Source organism: Anticarsia gemmatalis, chromosome 2 (genome assembly GCF_050436995.1).
Source record: "Anticarsia gemmatalis isolate Benzon Research Colony breed Stoneville strain chromosome 2, ilAntGemm2 primary, whole genome shotgun sequence".
In the NCBI taxonomy this organism is placed as follows: domain Eukaryota; kingdom Metazoa; phylum Arthropoda; class Insecta; order Lepidoptera; family Erebidae; genus Anticarsia; species Anticarsia gemmatalis.
The window spans coordinates 12,891,297-12,909,860 of record NC_134746.1 but is presented as its reverse complement, the minus strand read 5'-3'; the positions used below and the strand labels follow the sequence as shown (position 1 = coordinate 12,909,860).

The following is an 18,564-nucleotide window of genomic DNA, read 5'->3' as shown; positions in this document are numbered from 1 at the left end:
ATTGTCTCCGGTAGCGCATACAAGGAATTATAATGTCAACCACTGACTCACTAGGGCTGACAACTGACTAGAGCTTATGGTATTCTTTAAACATTCAGGTTATAAATGCAAAAAAAGGATATTTACCTTTTCTAAATAAAGAAGACGGCGAAGGCAATAGGTGCATGATTCCAACGTTTCGCCATTTTAAATGTTTTATTTTTAACCCATTACTGTCCCACTGCTGGGCAAGGGTTTCCTCCCAAACGTAGAAGGAGCTTATCAGTTATTTGGTTACCATACAAGCTCTGCTTAGTTTGGAATCAAATGACCGTGCGTGAGTTGTCCCATAACATTTATTTATTTATTTACCTTTGAATAAATTAATATTATTTCTATTAAAACCTTTGTGACAACCCTAATTCCTATGACGCACAGGAATGCACGCGTCGAACTAATACGTGTTTGTACCAATGTTTGTGCAAATGTTTGTGGCCAACAGTTTGTACTAATAGAGTAAATAAAACCTGCTTTAATAGCCAATAATTATAGTACCCACAATGTTTATAGTACAGTCAAATTAAGTATATCCTGTCACGTTTTCAATAGCATGTTTTTCAATGAAAATAGTAAAATTAATGCGGTTACAGTTCAGTGATAGCGGAGTGGTATAAGTTGGTACCTTCCATACAAGTGGTTGCAGGTTCGAACCCGAGGCAACAAACCAATGACATTTTTAAGTTATGAGTGTATTAGAAATAGTTATCACTTGAATACAGACACCACACACGGTGAAGGGAACATCGTGATGCAACCTTGCATGAGAGTTGTTTAGAATAGTTCTTGAAGGTATGCAACGTCCCTAACCCGCACTTGGCCAGCGTGATAGACTCAAGACCTAACCCCTTCCTCATTACGTGAGACCGTTGCCCAGCAGTGGGACATTAATGGGTAAATTATTATTATATTATTAACTTTAAAAAAACTTCAGCCGTACAGGTTTGAATTTAGAAACATCTCAATCAAAAAAATGACTTTAATCACGATTAACTCTATTTTTTTCTTTTAAACCAACTCCACGTGTACTGAAACTTTTTACAATAAACCGTTACATCAAACATCTGAACAATCGTTTCCCAATCCGATTTAATCCAGTAAAAACACAGACCGTTAACGAAACAATCACTACCATAGACACCCGTTAGACCTAACCTCTTTGTATGTAGATGTGTTGACAGGAGTACAATGAGACCCATAGACTAAAGATGTACACTTTTTTTAACGCCTACCGGTGTTTTTGGTTCACAAAAAATGTGTTTGTGATAAGTAGAAATGGAGATCATTAAATTAAAAATAAGAGTGATTCATGTCGTGAATCAGACGGACGCTGTGGTTTCAATGGAATGTATTGTCAATCAATATATATGTATGTATATAAGAATGAATAATAGTACTACTTGTATGATGTACTCTACGCATGTAAATTAAGTCTAGTGATGACAAACTATTCATACTTTGTATGATAAATTAGTTGACTAGTGTTCAGTGACTTTTTTACGACTCAATTTGTGCCTTTTATGTATATGTTTTTGGTTTTTATAGTAATGTGTACTATTTTGTAATACCGTGCCCGGTATATGGCAATATATAAAACCCTAATACACGGGACTTAGGTACATTGTAAACGGTCAAATGCGCGAATATTTCCGCCTACATGTTACCTTAGCTTTCTTATAGGCGTAATATTATGTAGGGTATGTGTTTATTATTATAATTATAAAATTTAAATATTTGTTTACTAAGAATCATTAATATAATCATCTATACTAATATTATAAAGCTGAAGAGTAGGTTAGGTTAGGTTAGGTTTCCTGGGCTTTTTCCGCACTTAGCCTCTTAAATGGGCCTTTGTGCGTGTATCTACCCTCTCTTATTGTTGCGTTGATTCGCCCTCACTCCAGCCATCCTAGTTCTTCCCAGAACTTCAGTAGCTTTTTCAAGTTGCTGCAGGCTTCCTGGAGTGTTGTTGTCAATATTTTTGTTCGCGCTCGTTGGTCCGCCACGCTGTTGCATTCCACTAGTACATGTTGTGGTGTTTCCTCTGCCTCCATGCATCCTCTGCACAGAGGGCTGTCCGTCACGCCTATTGTACATAGATGTTTGTTTAGGGGACAATGGCCGGTTAGGATTCCTATTACCTTGCGTATTTTGTCCCTTTTTAGACTGATAAGGTTGCGGGCAAGATTCTTAGGTGCCACCGGAACTGCAGCCTTAGTTTGCCTGCAACCTTTGCTGTTGTTCCATTCTTTTAGGTGTTTCGCTTCGGTGTTTCTGTTCAGCCAAGATTTAATTTGTGCTTGGGGGATAGGCAGTAGTGGTTCCGGTCCAAGTACTGTTCCATTTGATCCCCTTTTAGCTAGTTCATCAGCTGCATCGTTTCCCATTGAATTGCTGTGCCCTTTGATCCATTGCAGGGTAACTGTGTTCGTACGTGCAATAGCCTGGAGCGCATTATGGCATTCCAGAACAAGGGCAGATGTTATAACGTTATTTTGTAAGGCTTGTAGCATGGATGCACTGTCCGAGACAATTTTTATTTTAAAGTCTCTGACATCTCTGGCTGCGACTGCTTGTGCTGCCTTAGTGATTCCTATACATTCTGCTTGGAAGATTGTATTTAGTTTGTCTAGGGTGGCTGATATTTTGATATTTAGATCGTTCGAGAAGACGCCGGCTCCTGTACCAAATGCGGTTTTGGATCCGTCAGTGTATATCCTAACTTCGTTGATAAAGCTGAAGAGTATGTTTGTTTGTTTGTTTGAACGCGCTAATCTCAGGAACTACTGATCCGATTTGGAAAATTCTTTCAGTGTTAGATAGCTCATTTATCGAGGAAGGTTATAGGTTATATAACATCACGCTACGACTAATAGGAACAGAGCAGCAGTCAAAAATGTTACAAAAACGGGACAAATTTTTTGATTAATTTTCTCTTATGTGACGCACGCGAAGTTGCGCGGGTCAGCTAGTCATTCATATAGTCATAGCATTGCTTTCCTTAAACACTGTTTTAGCATGAAAAATAAGTCACCAATTTAACCTTTTTAATAATAGTTTACAAGAAATCTCTCTTCGTTTACCACAACAGATATGATCAGTATTTATTTAACAGTGTCCCTTCTTTGTTACAGTAACAAGCCGACAATGTGACGGAGCCGCGGCAGTTTCCCGCCGATACGTCCACCATCTTGATTTTATCACAGACAACTGTTGCCAGGTAAACGATTAAAAACTATTTTCGAAACAAACCTCGTTTATAAAAACTGCTTACAAAATTAATGTCGTATACTTTTTCCATTCGACATTTAAAATTTAAATTAGCAGCAGGTTTTTATACACAAAAACTAAATTAAAAAAAAAACTGTATAAAATAAATTACTGACGGATACTAATCTTAGATTATTCCACGAATTATTGTTTTATAGATGTAATAGGGGAAACGTCAACTACTGCTCAAAAAATGTTTAGTTGAAGATAAAATTGGCCCTTCTTAAAAGCAATTTGAGCAGTATCATTTTGATCACGGTGACAAATAACTGTTTTCAAGATTATCCACAAGAAAATAGTGCAGATATCTTTTACCAAATACAGATTAACTTTTATAGTAGCAACAAATAGCACAAACGTCTCTACTTTTTGTATTTAAACTATCAGAATACAATCCGTAGATACTCGGAGGCCTATAAAAGTGGTATAATCGTTGGGAATGTGGCGCGAATGGCATTTCCTTTAATTACAGAGGTAATGCGGCTAGACCTATTAACTGTACGTGTCGATTTGTTGTTTAAAAGAAACACTATTTCTTCACGAGCTTAAGGTAGGTAAATAAGGTACCTGTGTTGCTAATGTATAAGTAAATGATGAATTTAACCCATTACTGTTCGTCGGCAAGGGTCAGCTCTCGGAATGAGAGAGGGGCTAAGTTCACCATGCTGGCCAAGTGTGAGCTGCCAATGTAAATATAAAAATTGAAATAAAATGCAACACACTGTACAACAAAAACCTTTTTGCATATAAATATAATATTACCTGATTTTAAGATTCTAACTGTATATTTTTTCTGGTTGGCACACCCCTTAGAAATAGAATTCGATGAGAAAAGTCAGTTTTTTTTAAAGTAAGTTAACTACATTTAAGTTCTTTCATTAAAAGCAAAGGTAAGTTTTATGCACTTCAAACTGCGATAATAGTCGTGGCAGTACCTTCAAATCATTAGATTTATTACCAGGATATAGCTATGTTAAAAAGCTTGGGAAATTGCTGGCAAGCAATAAAAACAGGGAAAGTCATGGAAGAGGTTTTATTACATTTCCTTAGCCTATTGTGAGGTTTAGTTGCGAATTTATTATAAACATAGATTTTTCGCTGCTAAAGCGAACTAATAAATAATTGGTTAATAAGCTCAGATTTTCTTTAAAAAATATCGGCCGTACATTCAATTCATCAGGTTTTAGAGAAATATAAATTTATTATAAAACAGTCTTTGAAAACCATCATTTAAAAATAAATTAGTGCTCTAGAAGGCCGTCGACCAGTCATTTTTTTAAATATATTCTGTGATTCTCATGTCACATTGTAAAAAAATATTATTTTGTAATTTTATTTTCGGAATTAGTGCTACAATCAATCTTACCAATCCAAATTTTTTTTAAATTATTGTAAACTATTTTTAACATTTATAACATTATTTAAAAGTACAGCAGCCAGAAGCGTACTGCAATAAATAAGAACAAGCCGCCATTTTATCTCATTTTGATCTATTACCGTTATCGGTGAATTGTGGCTGAATCTGGCTGAACGGTAATGTACCTTTGCCTCACCTTAGGGCACGATAACGGTGGATACCAAATAAAAAGTTACATTTTATTCGGTTGCCTATGGCTATGGGAAATAAATATCTTTGCGGTATTTCATTATGTCTTATATTAAAATGTCCGGAAAAAATATTGAATCGTAATATACTAAGAAATTTAAACGTTTGCAAACACAGTCTATAAAAAGTGTGAGATAAATGTTAAATGGTCAATATAAAATAGAAAATATACATGATAGCAGTCATAAAGTACGCGCATTCGCATCCATATAGACCTCAACAATTAATTTGTTAAAGTATACAACGTTTTATTTAAAAACTATTTGTATGAAAATAAATAAATGAGTAAATAAATTGCATATTTTTTTACTGTGATAAAATTTTCAGTAGGTATTTGTAAAGATTTAAATGCCAATTTACAAAGGAATTGCGTTAAATACATTTGCACAAAATAGACCGATGTTAATCTGTTATTTACTTAATCTGTTGCCGACATTTTAACGTTTAATAGGCATTAAACAAATTGCCAATATATTACAATTCACTTACGAAAATCTTGATTTGGACAAGACAAATCGATTCGTGAACCGTTTTAAAATACTTTTATTTAGTTTTTGTGAAGAAAAAAGGTACTTTTTATTGGTACATTCGTTAAAGACATAAATGAACTGCAAATCGCTTGTCAATCCGTAATTTAATTTATATGTTGATTTACTAAACAACTGATCGGATTTCTATATTATTTGGCTTATTTTCTGAGGAATAATAGAGGTTTTATTTGTCTAGTCGTTACGTACTAGGAAAATTAGTATGGATTTTTATGAGCACTAAGAATAAAGTGGCTCAAAATCCTTATAAGCTCTTTTAAGTGCAATTTTCTGACAATGAATGCTCACCCATCCACTACTAAACCTTAAAAGTATGGCTTAACTTCACCAAACAAATAGATCATGGCCTCCTTATCCACTTACAGTAGATAATTCAGAAATAAAAACAAAAATGAGATGTTACTTTTTATGTTAGAAGTTTACGTGACTGTGAAATTTAATAGTGGTTCATTTGTCAGGCGTGGCTCATCGAAGGCGATGGGTCTATTGATTACTTTGTATTGCTCTTTTATAGGCCAGCCTTACATGGTGTTTTAAGAGTTAGTGTACATAAATGACATTGTCGTTTTTTATTAGTAAAGATAATCTTGTGGCTATCTATGGCTATACTAAAAAAGTTTTGAAGTTTTTCAGAGGTAACCTTACTAGGTAAGACTTAAAACCTAAGATGGTATATCGTAACCTACAATTTACCAATACTTATATACTTACTTACAATACTTATCATATAATAAATTTTACGTAATTCGCAGTCAACAAAAAAAGTTTGGAAATAAGTCAGAACTCAATTTGAACTTTGAAAAAGTGAATAAAATCAAAGTAAAAATAGTTTTTTATGTGCACACCTCCTAGATATTATCTATGACATAGAGCAGATACCTGTAGTAAAGTATAAAGCAATGAGTATAACAATTTAATTAAAACGAACCAAACAAAACGACATCATTTGCAATTATAATAAATACGCACTTTGTTAACATTAATACTACAACAAATAGCCAGTCAATAATAGTTCGTACACCATTGCAATAAGGTATCTGAGGTAGAGATGGCTATCGTAGTTTTAACAAGCAGTCACGGCTAGGTATCTTTGATCGGGTCGTTAACTACGACACCTCGGGAGGAATGCGAAGATGGGCAAGATTGGTAAAGGGATGTTCTAGGACAGGTGTAGTTAGGCTTTGTTTTACTCGGCCCGCAAAACAACGAAATAAACTTGTAAAGTTTAATATTTGTACTCAATAAAAACATATTCTGCAGTTTTTCATTAAAAATTCTTACGGCGCGAGGCTTTTAGAAGTAATGGCCATGCAATTTTTAAAGCTGCTACATTTTATTATACGCACCAGTATGATTACAGTTCCCTAATTGGGATTTGGAAGAAGATAGTTGTTCAAGTCTTCTTCTTATCGTATGGTAAGTGGTCAACCTAGCGTCAAAGTTGTTCAAGCCGCCCGATGGCCTTTGACGTGGCATAACGACTGTTTCTTAATAGGCAACAACCGGGACCGACTTTCCACGTGCCCTCCGAAGCACAGAGAAGCTCAGTTCTAATACCACTGTGCGGTCACCCATCTGTAGAATGACCGCGCTAAGGTGGTGCTGGCTGATCTTTAATCCGTTGCCATTAATATCTGTAGCTTTTTAGCCTTGTACATAAATATAAAGACAAAAAGGTCTTCAAAAGATCTTTTCACTCACAACCTTTTAAAATGTCATCAACATCAAAATAACTTGAATCTTTATTTACCGACACTCCATTTTAAACCATCATTATTATTAAGGTGCTTATATGCAGTTTTGTATGCAGTGGTTGGTAAAAGGTTTGTAAGGTAAGCAACCTTTTGGTAAGACCAACTCGTAAATTAGCTTAGTATTGTAAACTGCTATTAATTGTTTGGTCAAATATTTCACCCCTATTTGACAACTGATATTTCTACGTTTAGGATGAATCCATCATAATCATATATGACCACAGAACTCATTTATAGAAACGCAGTGTCAGCAATTATGTGAAAAAGTTGGTTTTTTCTTAATATCGAGAAAGATTTTAAAGATCTTTGGCTGGCTTGAAGAACTTTGACACGAGGTACACTTACTATATAATTATATGGATGGTAAAGGTCTATCGGGTCGGTTCTCGGTTGAGAATATCTCCCTCCGATGTATTGAAATAAATGCATGTGTAGCGGTCTTCCTTTAACGGGAGACAATGTGTAAAGAAATCCTTTTGTACGGATAGATAAGGATTTGCGCGTCCAATCGTCTATGCCTTATCCGGGATCTGGCCGATACGAATAATAAGATTTCCTGATGTTCTATTGAACGTCTTTACGTCTAGGAAGTAGGAGATAAACAATTGAATACTGAAACGTCATCGCTCAAATAACGATTAAATCTTCATGTCATTTTTGTCCCATCAATGTAAGGTCAATTTGGGTAACTTTTAATAATTTGGGTAACATTGACAGCGGGAATTTGAACTAGTTTCGATTATTTTGCATATGAAATCAACACAATCGATAAAGGTTTATTTTAGTTTTGCAAGCTTTGGCAGTACATATCTTGCTAAGCGCTAAACTCAATAACGGCTCACCCGATTTTACTATTTTTTTTATAATATTCCTTGAAGTATGAGGATTCTTACGTACAGAAATTTACTGTTAGGCGGTACGAAGTTCGTCGGGTTAGCTAGTAGGTATATACCAAAAATGTAACAATACAGAAAAGATTAGCATGGCTTCTACGTATATTTCCATTAGGTAAGAACCTGAAAAGATAGCCGTAAGGATAAATAATAAATCAATAATCTATCTAAAGGAAAAGAAGAGAAAAACTTTTGACTGCTATTTAAATTGATTCGAGCTTGAGTGACAAAGAGTAATGTATTGTTATTTCTCCGCTATAAAATGTCGGATTTACCCGGTGTCAGAACTATTTTAAGATTTTTAATGGCAATAATATTAAGTGAATTTTCCTTAAAAGCTATTTTGGTTTTATTGCAACTTGTAGAAAAAGTATCGTAGTGTAAACTGTGTAATACAAATGAAGAGGAGGGAAAATATCTTTTAAATATTAACGAAAGTAGTTACGAAATCTATTTATATGAAACTCTTCCGATACTAACTGTCTGACTGACTGATGGATAACGCACAGCCAAATCTACTGAGATTAGAAAGTTGTCATTTGATATGAAGATTCCCTAGGAAGTGTAGAGAAGCACTAAGAGGAAATTTTCGGAAATTTCCCTCGAAGGCAGTGAATTTCCACGCAGGCAAAGCCGCGGGGGGAAGGTTAGTTGAACATAAAATTATTTAAAATACAATTATATTCCTTACCAAAACAACACAACTCACTCGCCGTATAAGTATACAAGTAATAAGCATTTTAGTACTACTGACTCAAATATCTTGACCATAAAACAGCATCAGTCGACATTTTTGTCCAAAAAGCAAAAGTACGCGAGTGATCGTGCCGCTTTTGTTTTTGTGAAGTAATTGATTTTGGACTCAAAACGACGCGACGCGACGTGCTATAAAGCTCGCTTCCGTCTATGGGATATCATATAATATATATTTTATCTTAAGATATACCTAATCTAAAGGCCTTACCCCTCCCCTCGTTTGGGAGGAAGCCCTTGCGCAGCAGTGGGACAGTAACGGGTAATAAAAATATACCTAAACGTTTTGAAAGGCTAGTATCAAATGTCGTCCTTGATCTTTGCTTACCCCTATGGGAACAAGGCTTGATTTTATGTACGTATAATTTTATTGCTTGCATAATATTTTGTACGAGACCGTCTACCGCGTTTTCTTCTTCTTTAAATATTTCTTCGATCGTTTAAGGGATCATTTGAAGATCTATATTATACCTCGCACCCACAGATTTAGCTTTGCCCTGAGCTTGAATTTCATCGCGTGTCAACTGTCAAGATGTAAAAAGTATTATATCCTGAGATCAAGAGCCGGCCTTAATATTTTTTCATACGAAACCTATATTGAAGGGGCTCAAGATGGATTGCGAAATTACTTATGGTCGTACCAGCAAAAATTACTACGTTTTTTAGAGGAAATTAAGCAAGTTTTGTGAAAGTTTTTCTGTAAGTGCGACGTTAAAAATTGTATTACTGGTAATGGTAAAAAGTTTTGTATATCTTTGGAGTATTTTCCTCATTCCGGGTTATTTATTATGTATTATGTATGTATATGTTTCCTTTCGATTACAAATGTAGCAGTTTTAAAGTAAGCTTTGTGGTATAGTTTAGCTATATTTAGAAAATCTATGTTCTATTCAACCCACGTCTACCCACTTTTGAGTATAGGCCCCCTCATTACGTCATATTTTGCGATCCAGCACTTGTTTCATTCATAGCATATTTACAAAATGCACTCGACAGTAAAAAAAACAGATTTTTAAGTCCAATAATAAACAGTACATAAATCTCTTAATTATAAATTCATACGACGCATAAACTGCACTATACTAAATCATGAAGACGAGGTAAATTGAAATTTACCTCGTCTTCATGACATTGACATGACATTTCATGACATTCTTCTTTTTCCGTTCGAACCAGTAGTTTCAAAGATATCGTTCAAACAAACAAACAAACAAACGAATAAACAAACTCTTCAGCTTTATATTAATAGTTTATGTAAGTAGAGATAGCAAAGACATAAAATACATACAAGACTACCTGACTACTAGATATTACTTATCTATAGTTGTCAAACTGCCAGCATTTCAATTTAAGTACGGCGCACATCGAAGGTCTTGTATTTCGAAATCGCATCGGCCTAGGTCCTTACTTGTCTAGATTGTAGATAAACACTAGTTATAATGAGGTGTGCACGCAATACAACATTGCTGTGTTATATGTTTTATTTTATTGTGTAACGGCAGACCTGTGGCAAGGTGGGCCAATGACACTATTTAGTTTATCCAATGGCCCTGGTCAAAAGTGGCACGAAACGGGATTTATTGCCATAAATGGTAGATAGATAATACGGTACTAAATATGTACGCAGCGTCCATTCTTCCTTTTTTTTTATTAACAATATTTTTTTTTACTTTGGGGCTGACTTAAGCTTTTAGAGATAAAACCCTTATTAAATATAGATTTTAGAAAAACATATATAAGCATACACGCAGCATACATTTTCGGCTTTTTCAATTATTTTAAAATAATAGATTATAAATATTTCGTTTATTTTTAGTTGATATGAATTGGTAAAAGCAATTAGTACTCATACCTATTTAAATGGTACCATGGAGTTCCTTAATTGGACAGATAGTGTTTCATAATCACCCTTCAGATTCCACAAACGAAATTACAAATAGCTTTTAAACCACCTTTAAAAACTTGCCAATAATAAATCAAGTATATCGTGAGAGGTCCTTGTTCTGGCCCCGGGCCATATTTGGGTCCCAAGGTCAGCGGGACCCGTCCAGTCAAGTGAGTCCTCATTACTGAGACCTAATTTGGGACAAGAGTTTAAAAGAGAAGGCATAAATATTTTGGGTTTGGCATTTAAAAAGTGAATAAATTTCGCTTGAAGGTTCCATATTTGTGTTTGGTAGAGGTGTTAAATAGATATAACTAAATGTCAGTTGAATTTAGGTTACACTAAAATTCTGAATATATCTATGTATTTCGCGGCCTCGCGTACATAGTTTCTTCTTCTATATCAAAAGGTAGAGTTTTATTAAAAAAGAAAGATTAGAGCACTTTCTATGTAAAACAGATTGTCACTATCCAAGTTTGATAACGGAACATTCAGTATTTTTATGCTAAAGTTTAATCGAAAACTATGTAGCAGTTAAGTTACAACAGAGCAAATGACAAACAGACAAAATGTAGCATGCATTTTTTAGCACTTGAACAGAAAAGCTAGGATCTAGTCATCATGAACAAATGCTTTTGAAAAGTACCAACAATTTGCTTATGATTTACTTGTACTGTGAATTCATTATATACGTAATTAAATAAAAATATTTATAACCTCACCTAATTTAAAACAAAAATATAATTAGTAAAAAGCGGACATGATTAATAAACGTCCGAATGTGGGCCGTTGCATACAAGGACGAGACGCGTTTGCGCAGATGTCGACACTCGGGTATACTCGGCCACTCTCGGTAATTTTCGGCAATTGTACATTCGACTACTGAAAACTCTTGTGTAAATGTAGAGGTATACTAGAGGAATAAGTTAATATTTGTTTAGTTAAGTATATTCTGTATTGTGCAATGTTTTTCGCTTTCTTTCGGTCGATGACACAATAGTAAGAGATGACATAGTTTTTTTGGTAAATTGAGTTAGATATTTAAGTTAGAACTCTGCGTGTTTTGAATAGTGGGTCTTCCGTATCATAGCTTAGTCTGAAAAAACGGCCATAAGATAACGTGATTTAGATTTATATTTTGTACTGTTTAATAATATCTGTGGCTAATTTCACCTGAATCCATTCAACAGTTTCTGAAAGAGTAACAAACACCCATCTGCCTAAGCTTTCGCATATAAAATGTTAGTGTGATACGAGACTTAAGTGTGTAAGGATATTATCACAAACTAATTGTAAAACTAAATTAATCATATAGAAACAAACAGCTGGTACGATTCATATAGTTCATATAGCTTATAACCTGCAATGATTGTATGTTGATAAACTAAATACAGTTATATTTGCAATAGAGCCTTGACACGGCGGCTAGATAGGATCATTGTTTCTTAATATACTTGTAAGTATCTACATTTATCTTAGTAATTTGTTTTGCAGTACTATAGCTATGCCCCAAAGGTTTACTCGCATTTTTATTAGTTTCTTCGGTCACAAACGGTATACTACTAATATACGACTGGGAGATTCAGAGATAACTGAAATGAAAAAATGTGGTGCTGTGTTAAATAATTTAGATTACAGATTTGAAGTCCCCAACCCGCACTTGGCCAGCGTGGTGGACTCAAGGCCTAACCCCTCCCTCATTACGGGAGGAGACCCTTGCCCAGCAGTGGGACAGTAATGGGTTAAATTTATTTTTATTTATACAGATTTTAGAAAAAGTTTTACCTTATTTTGTATGAATTCGTTGATTTACCAAATTACTAAAAGCATTGAGTAGCGGCTTGATCCCCTCTGCATTTTTATTTCACAAGTTTAACATTAGAGACATAATGCAGTTGCATTCGACCTTTAATAACTTATTTTCATTTTACAGTGTTTGCTTATAACCTTAAAATATAACTGTTACATTTAAACTTGACTTATATATATATTATTATACGTTATTTAATATATTATAACAATATATTATACGTATATAATTTACAAAGTAACTACTGGTGTTACATTAACCGTGCGTCCTCCTTCCGTTGTTACGCAAGCCACTTCCTTTAGCGCAACACTGATAAGAATACGTAATAACTATTTACATATATTATTTACTTATTGTTATGTGTGTTACTATTTATTATATAGAACACATTTATGACTATTTATTTGTTACCAATTTCAAGTACTTAATGTTAAATTGTGATAACTTCTTTAATGAATATTTATACTTGTTGCCAAGATTTGATCCTTGTAACACGATTTCCCAAAATTATTTTTTACACTTTTGGTGTGTCTGCCATATTTAAACACGTTAAGCCGTTTTCACATGTCTGAATAACTCTAGGTAACAAACAAAACTTTAGTCCATTTTTTTCAAAGTTATTCCAGTCTTTTAGCTAATAAATTGGATATAACGCGGTTTAGACTTGAGAATTTTAGTCCTTGGCTGTTTTGGATATTGGTACAAAAATAATTGGTATGTGTAGTATAGTCAAGGGCATTTTATTATGAGAATAGAATATAAGCGGCACGTAAAGTTATATGTCTAATACGTTGTCCAGTCAAGTCTAATCGTATCATGATTAAGTAGCACAATGAGTTTGACCTCATTCTGTTTACACGTGAATAAACATATACAAACTGACACAATAATGGACAAATATAATATTAATAACTAGCAGACCCTGCATATTTATTAATATTATTATTTATTTATTTTACCCTGTATGTTGCATATTTTGTTGGAACCAGGCTTCCAGGGCAATATTTTTTATGATTTTGAAATTGTTTTCTTACCAAAGTTTACGTAAGCCAACGTTCACGGCTGTGTGAATTTAGAAATGTGACCCAAAGGATTATACAGGTGACGGTAGCCTGTTTGATATAATTTTATTTTGTAAATACACTAAATTATAACCTTGAATCAACATAGATAGTGCATGCCAGGGCTCTCTTTAAAGTTGTCGAATTAAAGAAACAAAAATATTCTTCATGAATCAATCCATCTGTTAGCGAATGCCTATGAAAATTAGTTAAGTAGTTTTTGAGTTTATCGCAAAAAGACTAACGGCTTTGTTTTATGACATTAAGTGATAAATAGAACAACTATTATCTCAAATACTAAACTATTAATCTTAATCTATTACATAAGCAGACATCAATAGGGCGTTGCAAAAAGTGAAAGTGGTTACCAAAAAAAAAGAATGGAAGAGACCTCACATGTGAGTTAAAACACACCTTATGTCTTCGTAATAGGATTGTATTTCCTTTGATGAGGGGTGTGTAGTTAAGTAAGGTGCCGTCAACCAGTTTTGGCGACGGAGCCTGCAGGTTCTGTAAAAGGATTACATGTTTATTACTGTGAGAAACGGCTGGAACACTTGATTGGATTGCTTTTGTTTCTGTCAATACGTATGATCCAACTAGGTGATTTTCAACTAGGTGGTTTGATAAAAACTTCGTTATATCTAGCAGGCAAATGTGTATGAATTATGACGATGATAATATCGAAAAATAACACGTTAAATTGCTAACTGTTTGGTACAGTTCATAATTTTTCGTTTACAATTTCGCGAGAAGACGAACGGTGTTTATTATGTTATGGTGACAGTTACAAAAACGTATTTTCTTGCGCACAAACTTATATAAATGGAAAAGTTTTTGATAGGATGCTAAATCAGTACTCCGCACTTAGCGAGCGTGGTGGACTCAAGGCCTAACCCCTCCCTCATTACGGGAGGAGACCCTTGCCCAGCAGTGGGACAGTAATGGGTTAAATTTATTTATTTTTTATTTTATTTCATTATATTACTTGTAGAAAAACGGCACCATGCATAATTTTACTTGACAGTTATGCACGAGAGTCCACGCTCGGCCCGCTACTGAGAGTACCGCGAGTTCGTGATAGAAAGTATTACCGCACTGGCTGAATACCATTCAATCTGACCCACATCGAGGTCATACGTACTTGTGTTTATATTTTGTTTGAAAATAAAAGAAAATTTAAGTATAATGGGACCAAGTTTCATGAGTGTGTCTGGGATTTTACTAATGTGAAAAATATGTTTAATGTCGTTCGGGTTTCTCCGGAGAGTTTCGGGTGATTCCGGAATTTTCGAATGCAGGAATATTCAACTCTTGTTTTGTGTGGGGATGGGGACATTTACTTTAGCCCATTTTTCTTAGACTCGAGTTTTGAGGACATAACAATGTTCGTGGAATTGTTTTAACATTTTTATAAATATGTGGAGATAATTTAATTTGCTTGCCGAAATTGGTACGTACAGGATTTTTTTGGAACTAAGTGAAGTGTTCCTTATGATAAATATCTTCGATATTACCAGCATTTACTTATTCTAGAGTGCTTCCCATTAATTTTCATACATTTATGATTTAATAATATATTCCTCAGTGCACAAAATGCAACTAGTTACTTTACTAAAAAAATTAAAGTTTCTACTGACTCAACTTTTCCTACCTTTACTTCAATAACTAGTAATATTTTTTGTACATTTCAAAGCACGTATTTTCAACATACAGTACGTAGCTACGTCATGTAAAGTTGTTGTGTAAACAATGTTCATTCATCGTAAGACCCTGAGCGGTTTACTTAACCACTTAGGCGTGGCTACCTGTGTTACAGCTTGTTCACAGGCTATACTGGAAAAATACGCTTTAAAATAAAAATTCAGAAAGAAAAGATGATGCAGTAGCATTGGGGTCAGAGGCTTCATCGGAGTTGATAAAAAAACGCTTGAAGAATCATATTCATAGCATTCATATTTCTTTTCTTTGGACTATTTATTTTCTGATCCATATTAATATTATAAATGCGAAAGTAACTCTGTCTGTCTGTCTGTCACTCAATCACGCCTAAACTACTGAATCAAATTGCATGAAATTTGGTATGGAGATATTTTGATACCCGAGAAAGGACATAGGCAACTTTTTATCCCGGGAAATTGATGCATTCTCATGGAAAAATTCAGGTGGCGGACGTAGTCGCGTGTGAAATTAATCGCCCTGGCCTAACTTTGACGTTTGATGGCGACTATCTTGAAAGAGTGTTAGCTTCGGCTTTATCCAAGATTTCCCAGTTTAAGATGTGTGGCTGTCAATTTAGGTTATAAGCTGTCTGTGTGCTATATTTAATTTGAAACCAGTTACCGGTTTCCGAGTACATTTAACGGTAGTTTATCTATTCAATAGCATTTTTTTATATGAGTTTTAACGCTATTGAATAAATAAACTACCGTTAAATGTACCCAAGAAACCGGGGGTAAGTAGTTTTAGTGTAAAAGAGTAACAAACAAATGTCTTCTCCTACAGACTCTCGCATTTATAATATTAGCAGAATTTAAGTTAAAGGTATGAATTACTCAAGGTCATATATTGTGTTGCGACACTAGAAAAAAATTGAATCAAATTCATATTTGGCAACTCAACTCCCCAAAATTCAATTACTAAATCCATTGGGTTTTTATAAACTCAGTATCTAATTTAAATAGACTTGACCATAGCAAATATCAATAAAAACCAGTCAATTGTCACGTTGATATTATTGTTGAAAAAAATAATAGTCATCGTCTATTAAGCAAACGAAATTCAACCTAATTTCTTTGGGATAGAGTTTATGTTGCTTTGTGATGATAAGTTTAGTTACTATTTTAATATTTTACAATGACATACGTTAATAAATAAATTGGAATCCGGTTCTAGGATAGACCAAGAGCCCGTGGAAGTCAATCCTTGGGTATTTTAGAAAAGTTGAAAGTTTGTTAGCTATTGATAAGTATGACAACATGTGTTATTATGAAGTTCAGGTTATCTTAGCTGTAGCAGCCATCAGACGTCACCAGTCAGGGATAGAACTGTCGGAATTCAATAATAGTTGATAATTTATATTTCAAAGAAATTTAAGTGTCTTTCATAGTTTTAACTCGATTGAATCGATGATAGTCTCGCGAATAACTTCTAATTTCTAATGTAATTCTAAATAAAATGCGAACAATATATCATTTGCGACTGATAATTTTTAACCGTTTTTGGGGTCTGACAAATGCTATTAAAAGATAGCTTCATTTTTCCGTGTTTGTTTAAACCTTTGATAGAAGGATAGAAAATTTATAACCTAACGAAAGTTTGACGTTACCGGGCTCTTGTTCAATAAGTTCTTATTAAAATAGAATGTTTTCTCACGGATGACGATAGTTAATAACTTGTGAGCTTCGAATTGTTATAATTGCTTCCCGACGTTTTACTGTAAGTTATAGAGACGGTCATAAATAATAATATTACAGCTGTTTTAATTCACTTCTCGTTGTAAATCTTCTATATGAACGTGTTATTAAAGTACAGGGTTTCGTTCAATTAGTCGTTATTTTTGTTGAAGAATTATTTCATGCATTATGTGAAAAGTCAGAAATTGTTTTGTTTCTAAGACTCTTATTATAGTAACTTTAAAATGAATGTAAATTAGTACAAATATTTTTCCAATTTGTGTTAACTCTCAGCGCTCTCATTGTCATATTACAGTTTGTGTTTGGCCAAATAAGGGTTTTATATACAGTCAAGGAGAAATCGCTTAATATTATTTGGTCTGAAAGCATTTTCACATCGTCATGTCTTTACGTAACACAAAAATCGTCTTAAATGTTATAAGTCAAAATCATATTTTCAACATGCCTATAGTCGTGATATTTACATAAATATTATCGTTGATGCCCACGAGAGGCTTTGATAGCTATGTCGAAGGCTTTGAGGAAGGATTGTGGCAATATGCGTGCCGCCCACCATCAGCGCGCACGCAGGTGATAATGTGTGTACAGTCGAGAGAAATACTTGTGCGCATATTTTTATCATGTCTTTTTTAGTTTTGTTATTTTTTTTTGTACTAAGAATAATTTTACAGTTGTCAATGTTTTTTTACAGGTTAGGTAGTTTTATAAATATGTACTGCTTAGTTGTTATTATTATTTAAAGTTGACATAGATTGAAAATGTTGACATAGATTGGGAAACTTATCTAATACTAGCTGTCCCGCGCAACTTCGCTTGCGTCACATAAGAGAGAATGGGTCAAAATTTTCCCCGTTTTTGTAATATTTTTTACTGCAGCTCTGCTCCTATTGGTCGTAGCGTGATGATATATAGCCTATAACCTTCCTCGATAAATGGGCTATCTAACAATGAAAGAATTTTTCAAATCGGACCCGTAGTTCCTGAGATTAGCGCGTTCAAACAAACAAACAAACAAACAAACAAACAAACAAACAAACTCTTCAGCTTTATAATATTAGTATAGATAATACTACTGATTGATGGCGATGCACCATGTTTAATAAAAACCTTGTCAGCAACGTAAGAATTCTAAAGTTAAGTTTAAAAAAGGCTTGTTTGTGTGTAACGACATAGATATACTGTCTCGACAGATAAACCAAAGGGCTTATATGACAATATATTATTATAGTAGTGTGCATAAAGAAATTTATAAATGTGGCGTATTTCATATTTTTGCAGCAGTGATGTAATCCTGCAAAGTATTTTTGCCGTAAAACCTAAAGTTTATGCAAAGCTTTGCATTGCCCTAAATTCTTTTTGTGAAAAAGAAATGTTTTATTTGAAACTGTGACGTAATTTGGGTTTTAGGTGGTGAGGTAATCTTTAGACTCTTATCGTAACTGTTGAAATTTTGTTAAGCTGTGATACACTCAATAAGTTAGAAGATGTGGTGTTTTAAGAGCCGTTTTCTTGCAAGCTGCTAAATAAATCAA

The 18,564-nt window shown here is 34.0% G+C and overlaps 1 protein-coding gene across 2 annotated transcripts in view; it reads left to right on the top strand.

Annotated features, from left to right (window-relative positions):
* pot (zona pellucida domain protein papillote) overlaps positions 1–18,564 on the top strand; it is an 85,671-nt gene that overhangs the window by 39,991 nt on the left and 27,116 nt on the right. For both annotated transcript variants that reach the window (XM_076133134.1, XM_076133123.1), the window contains exon 3: positions 3,171–3,256. The gene's annotated coding sequence lies outside the window, so the exon portion shown is untranslated. The remainder of the gene's footprint in view (positions 1–3,170; positions 3,257–18,564) is intronic.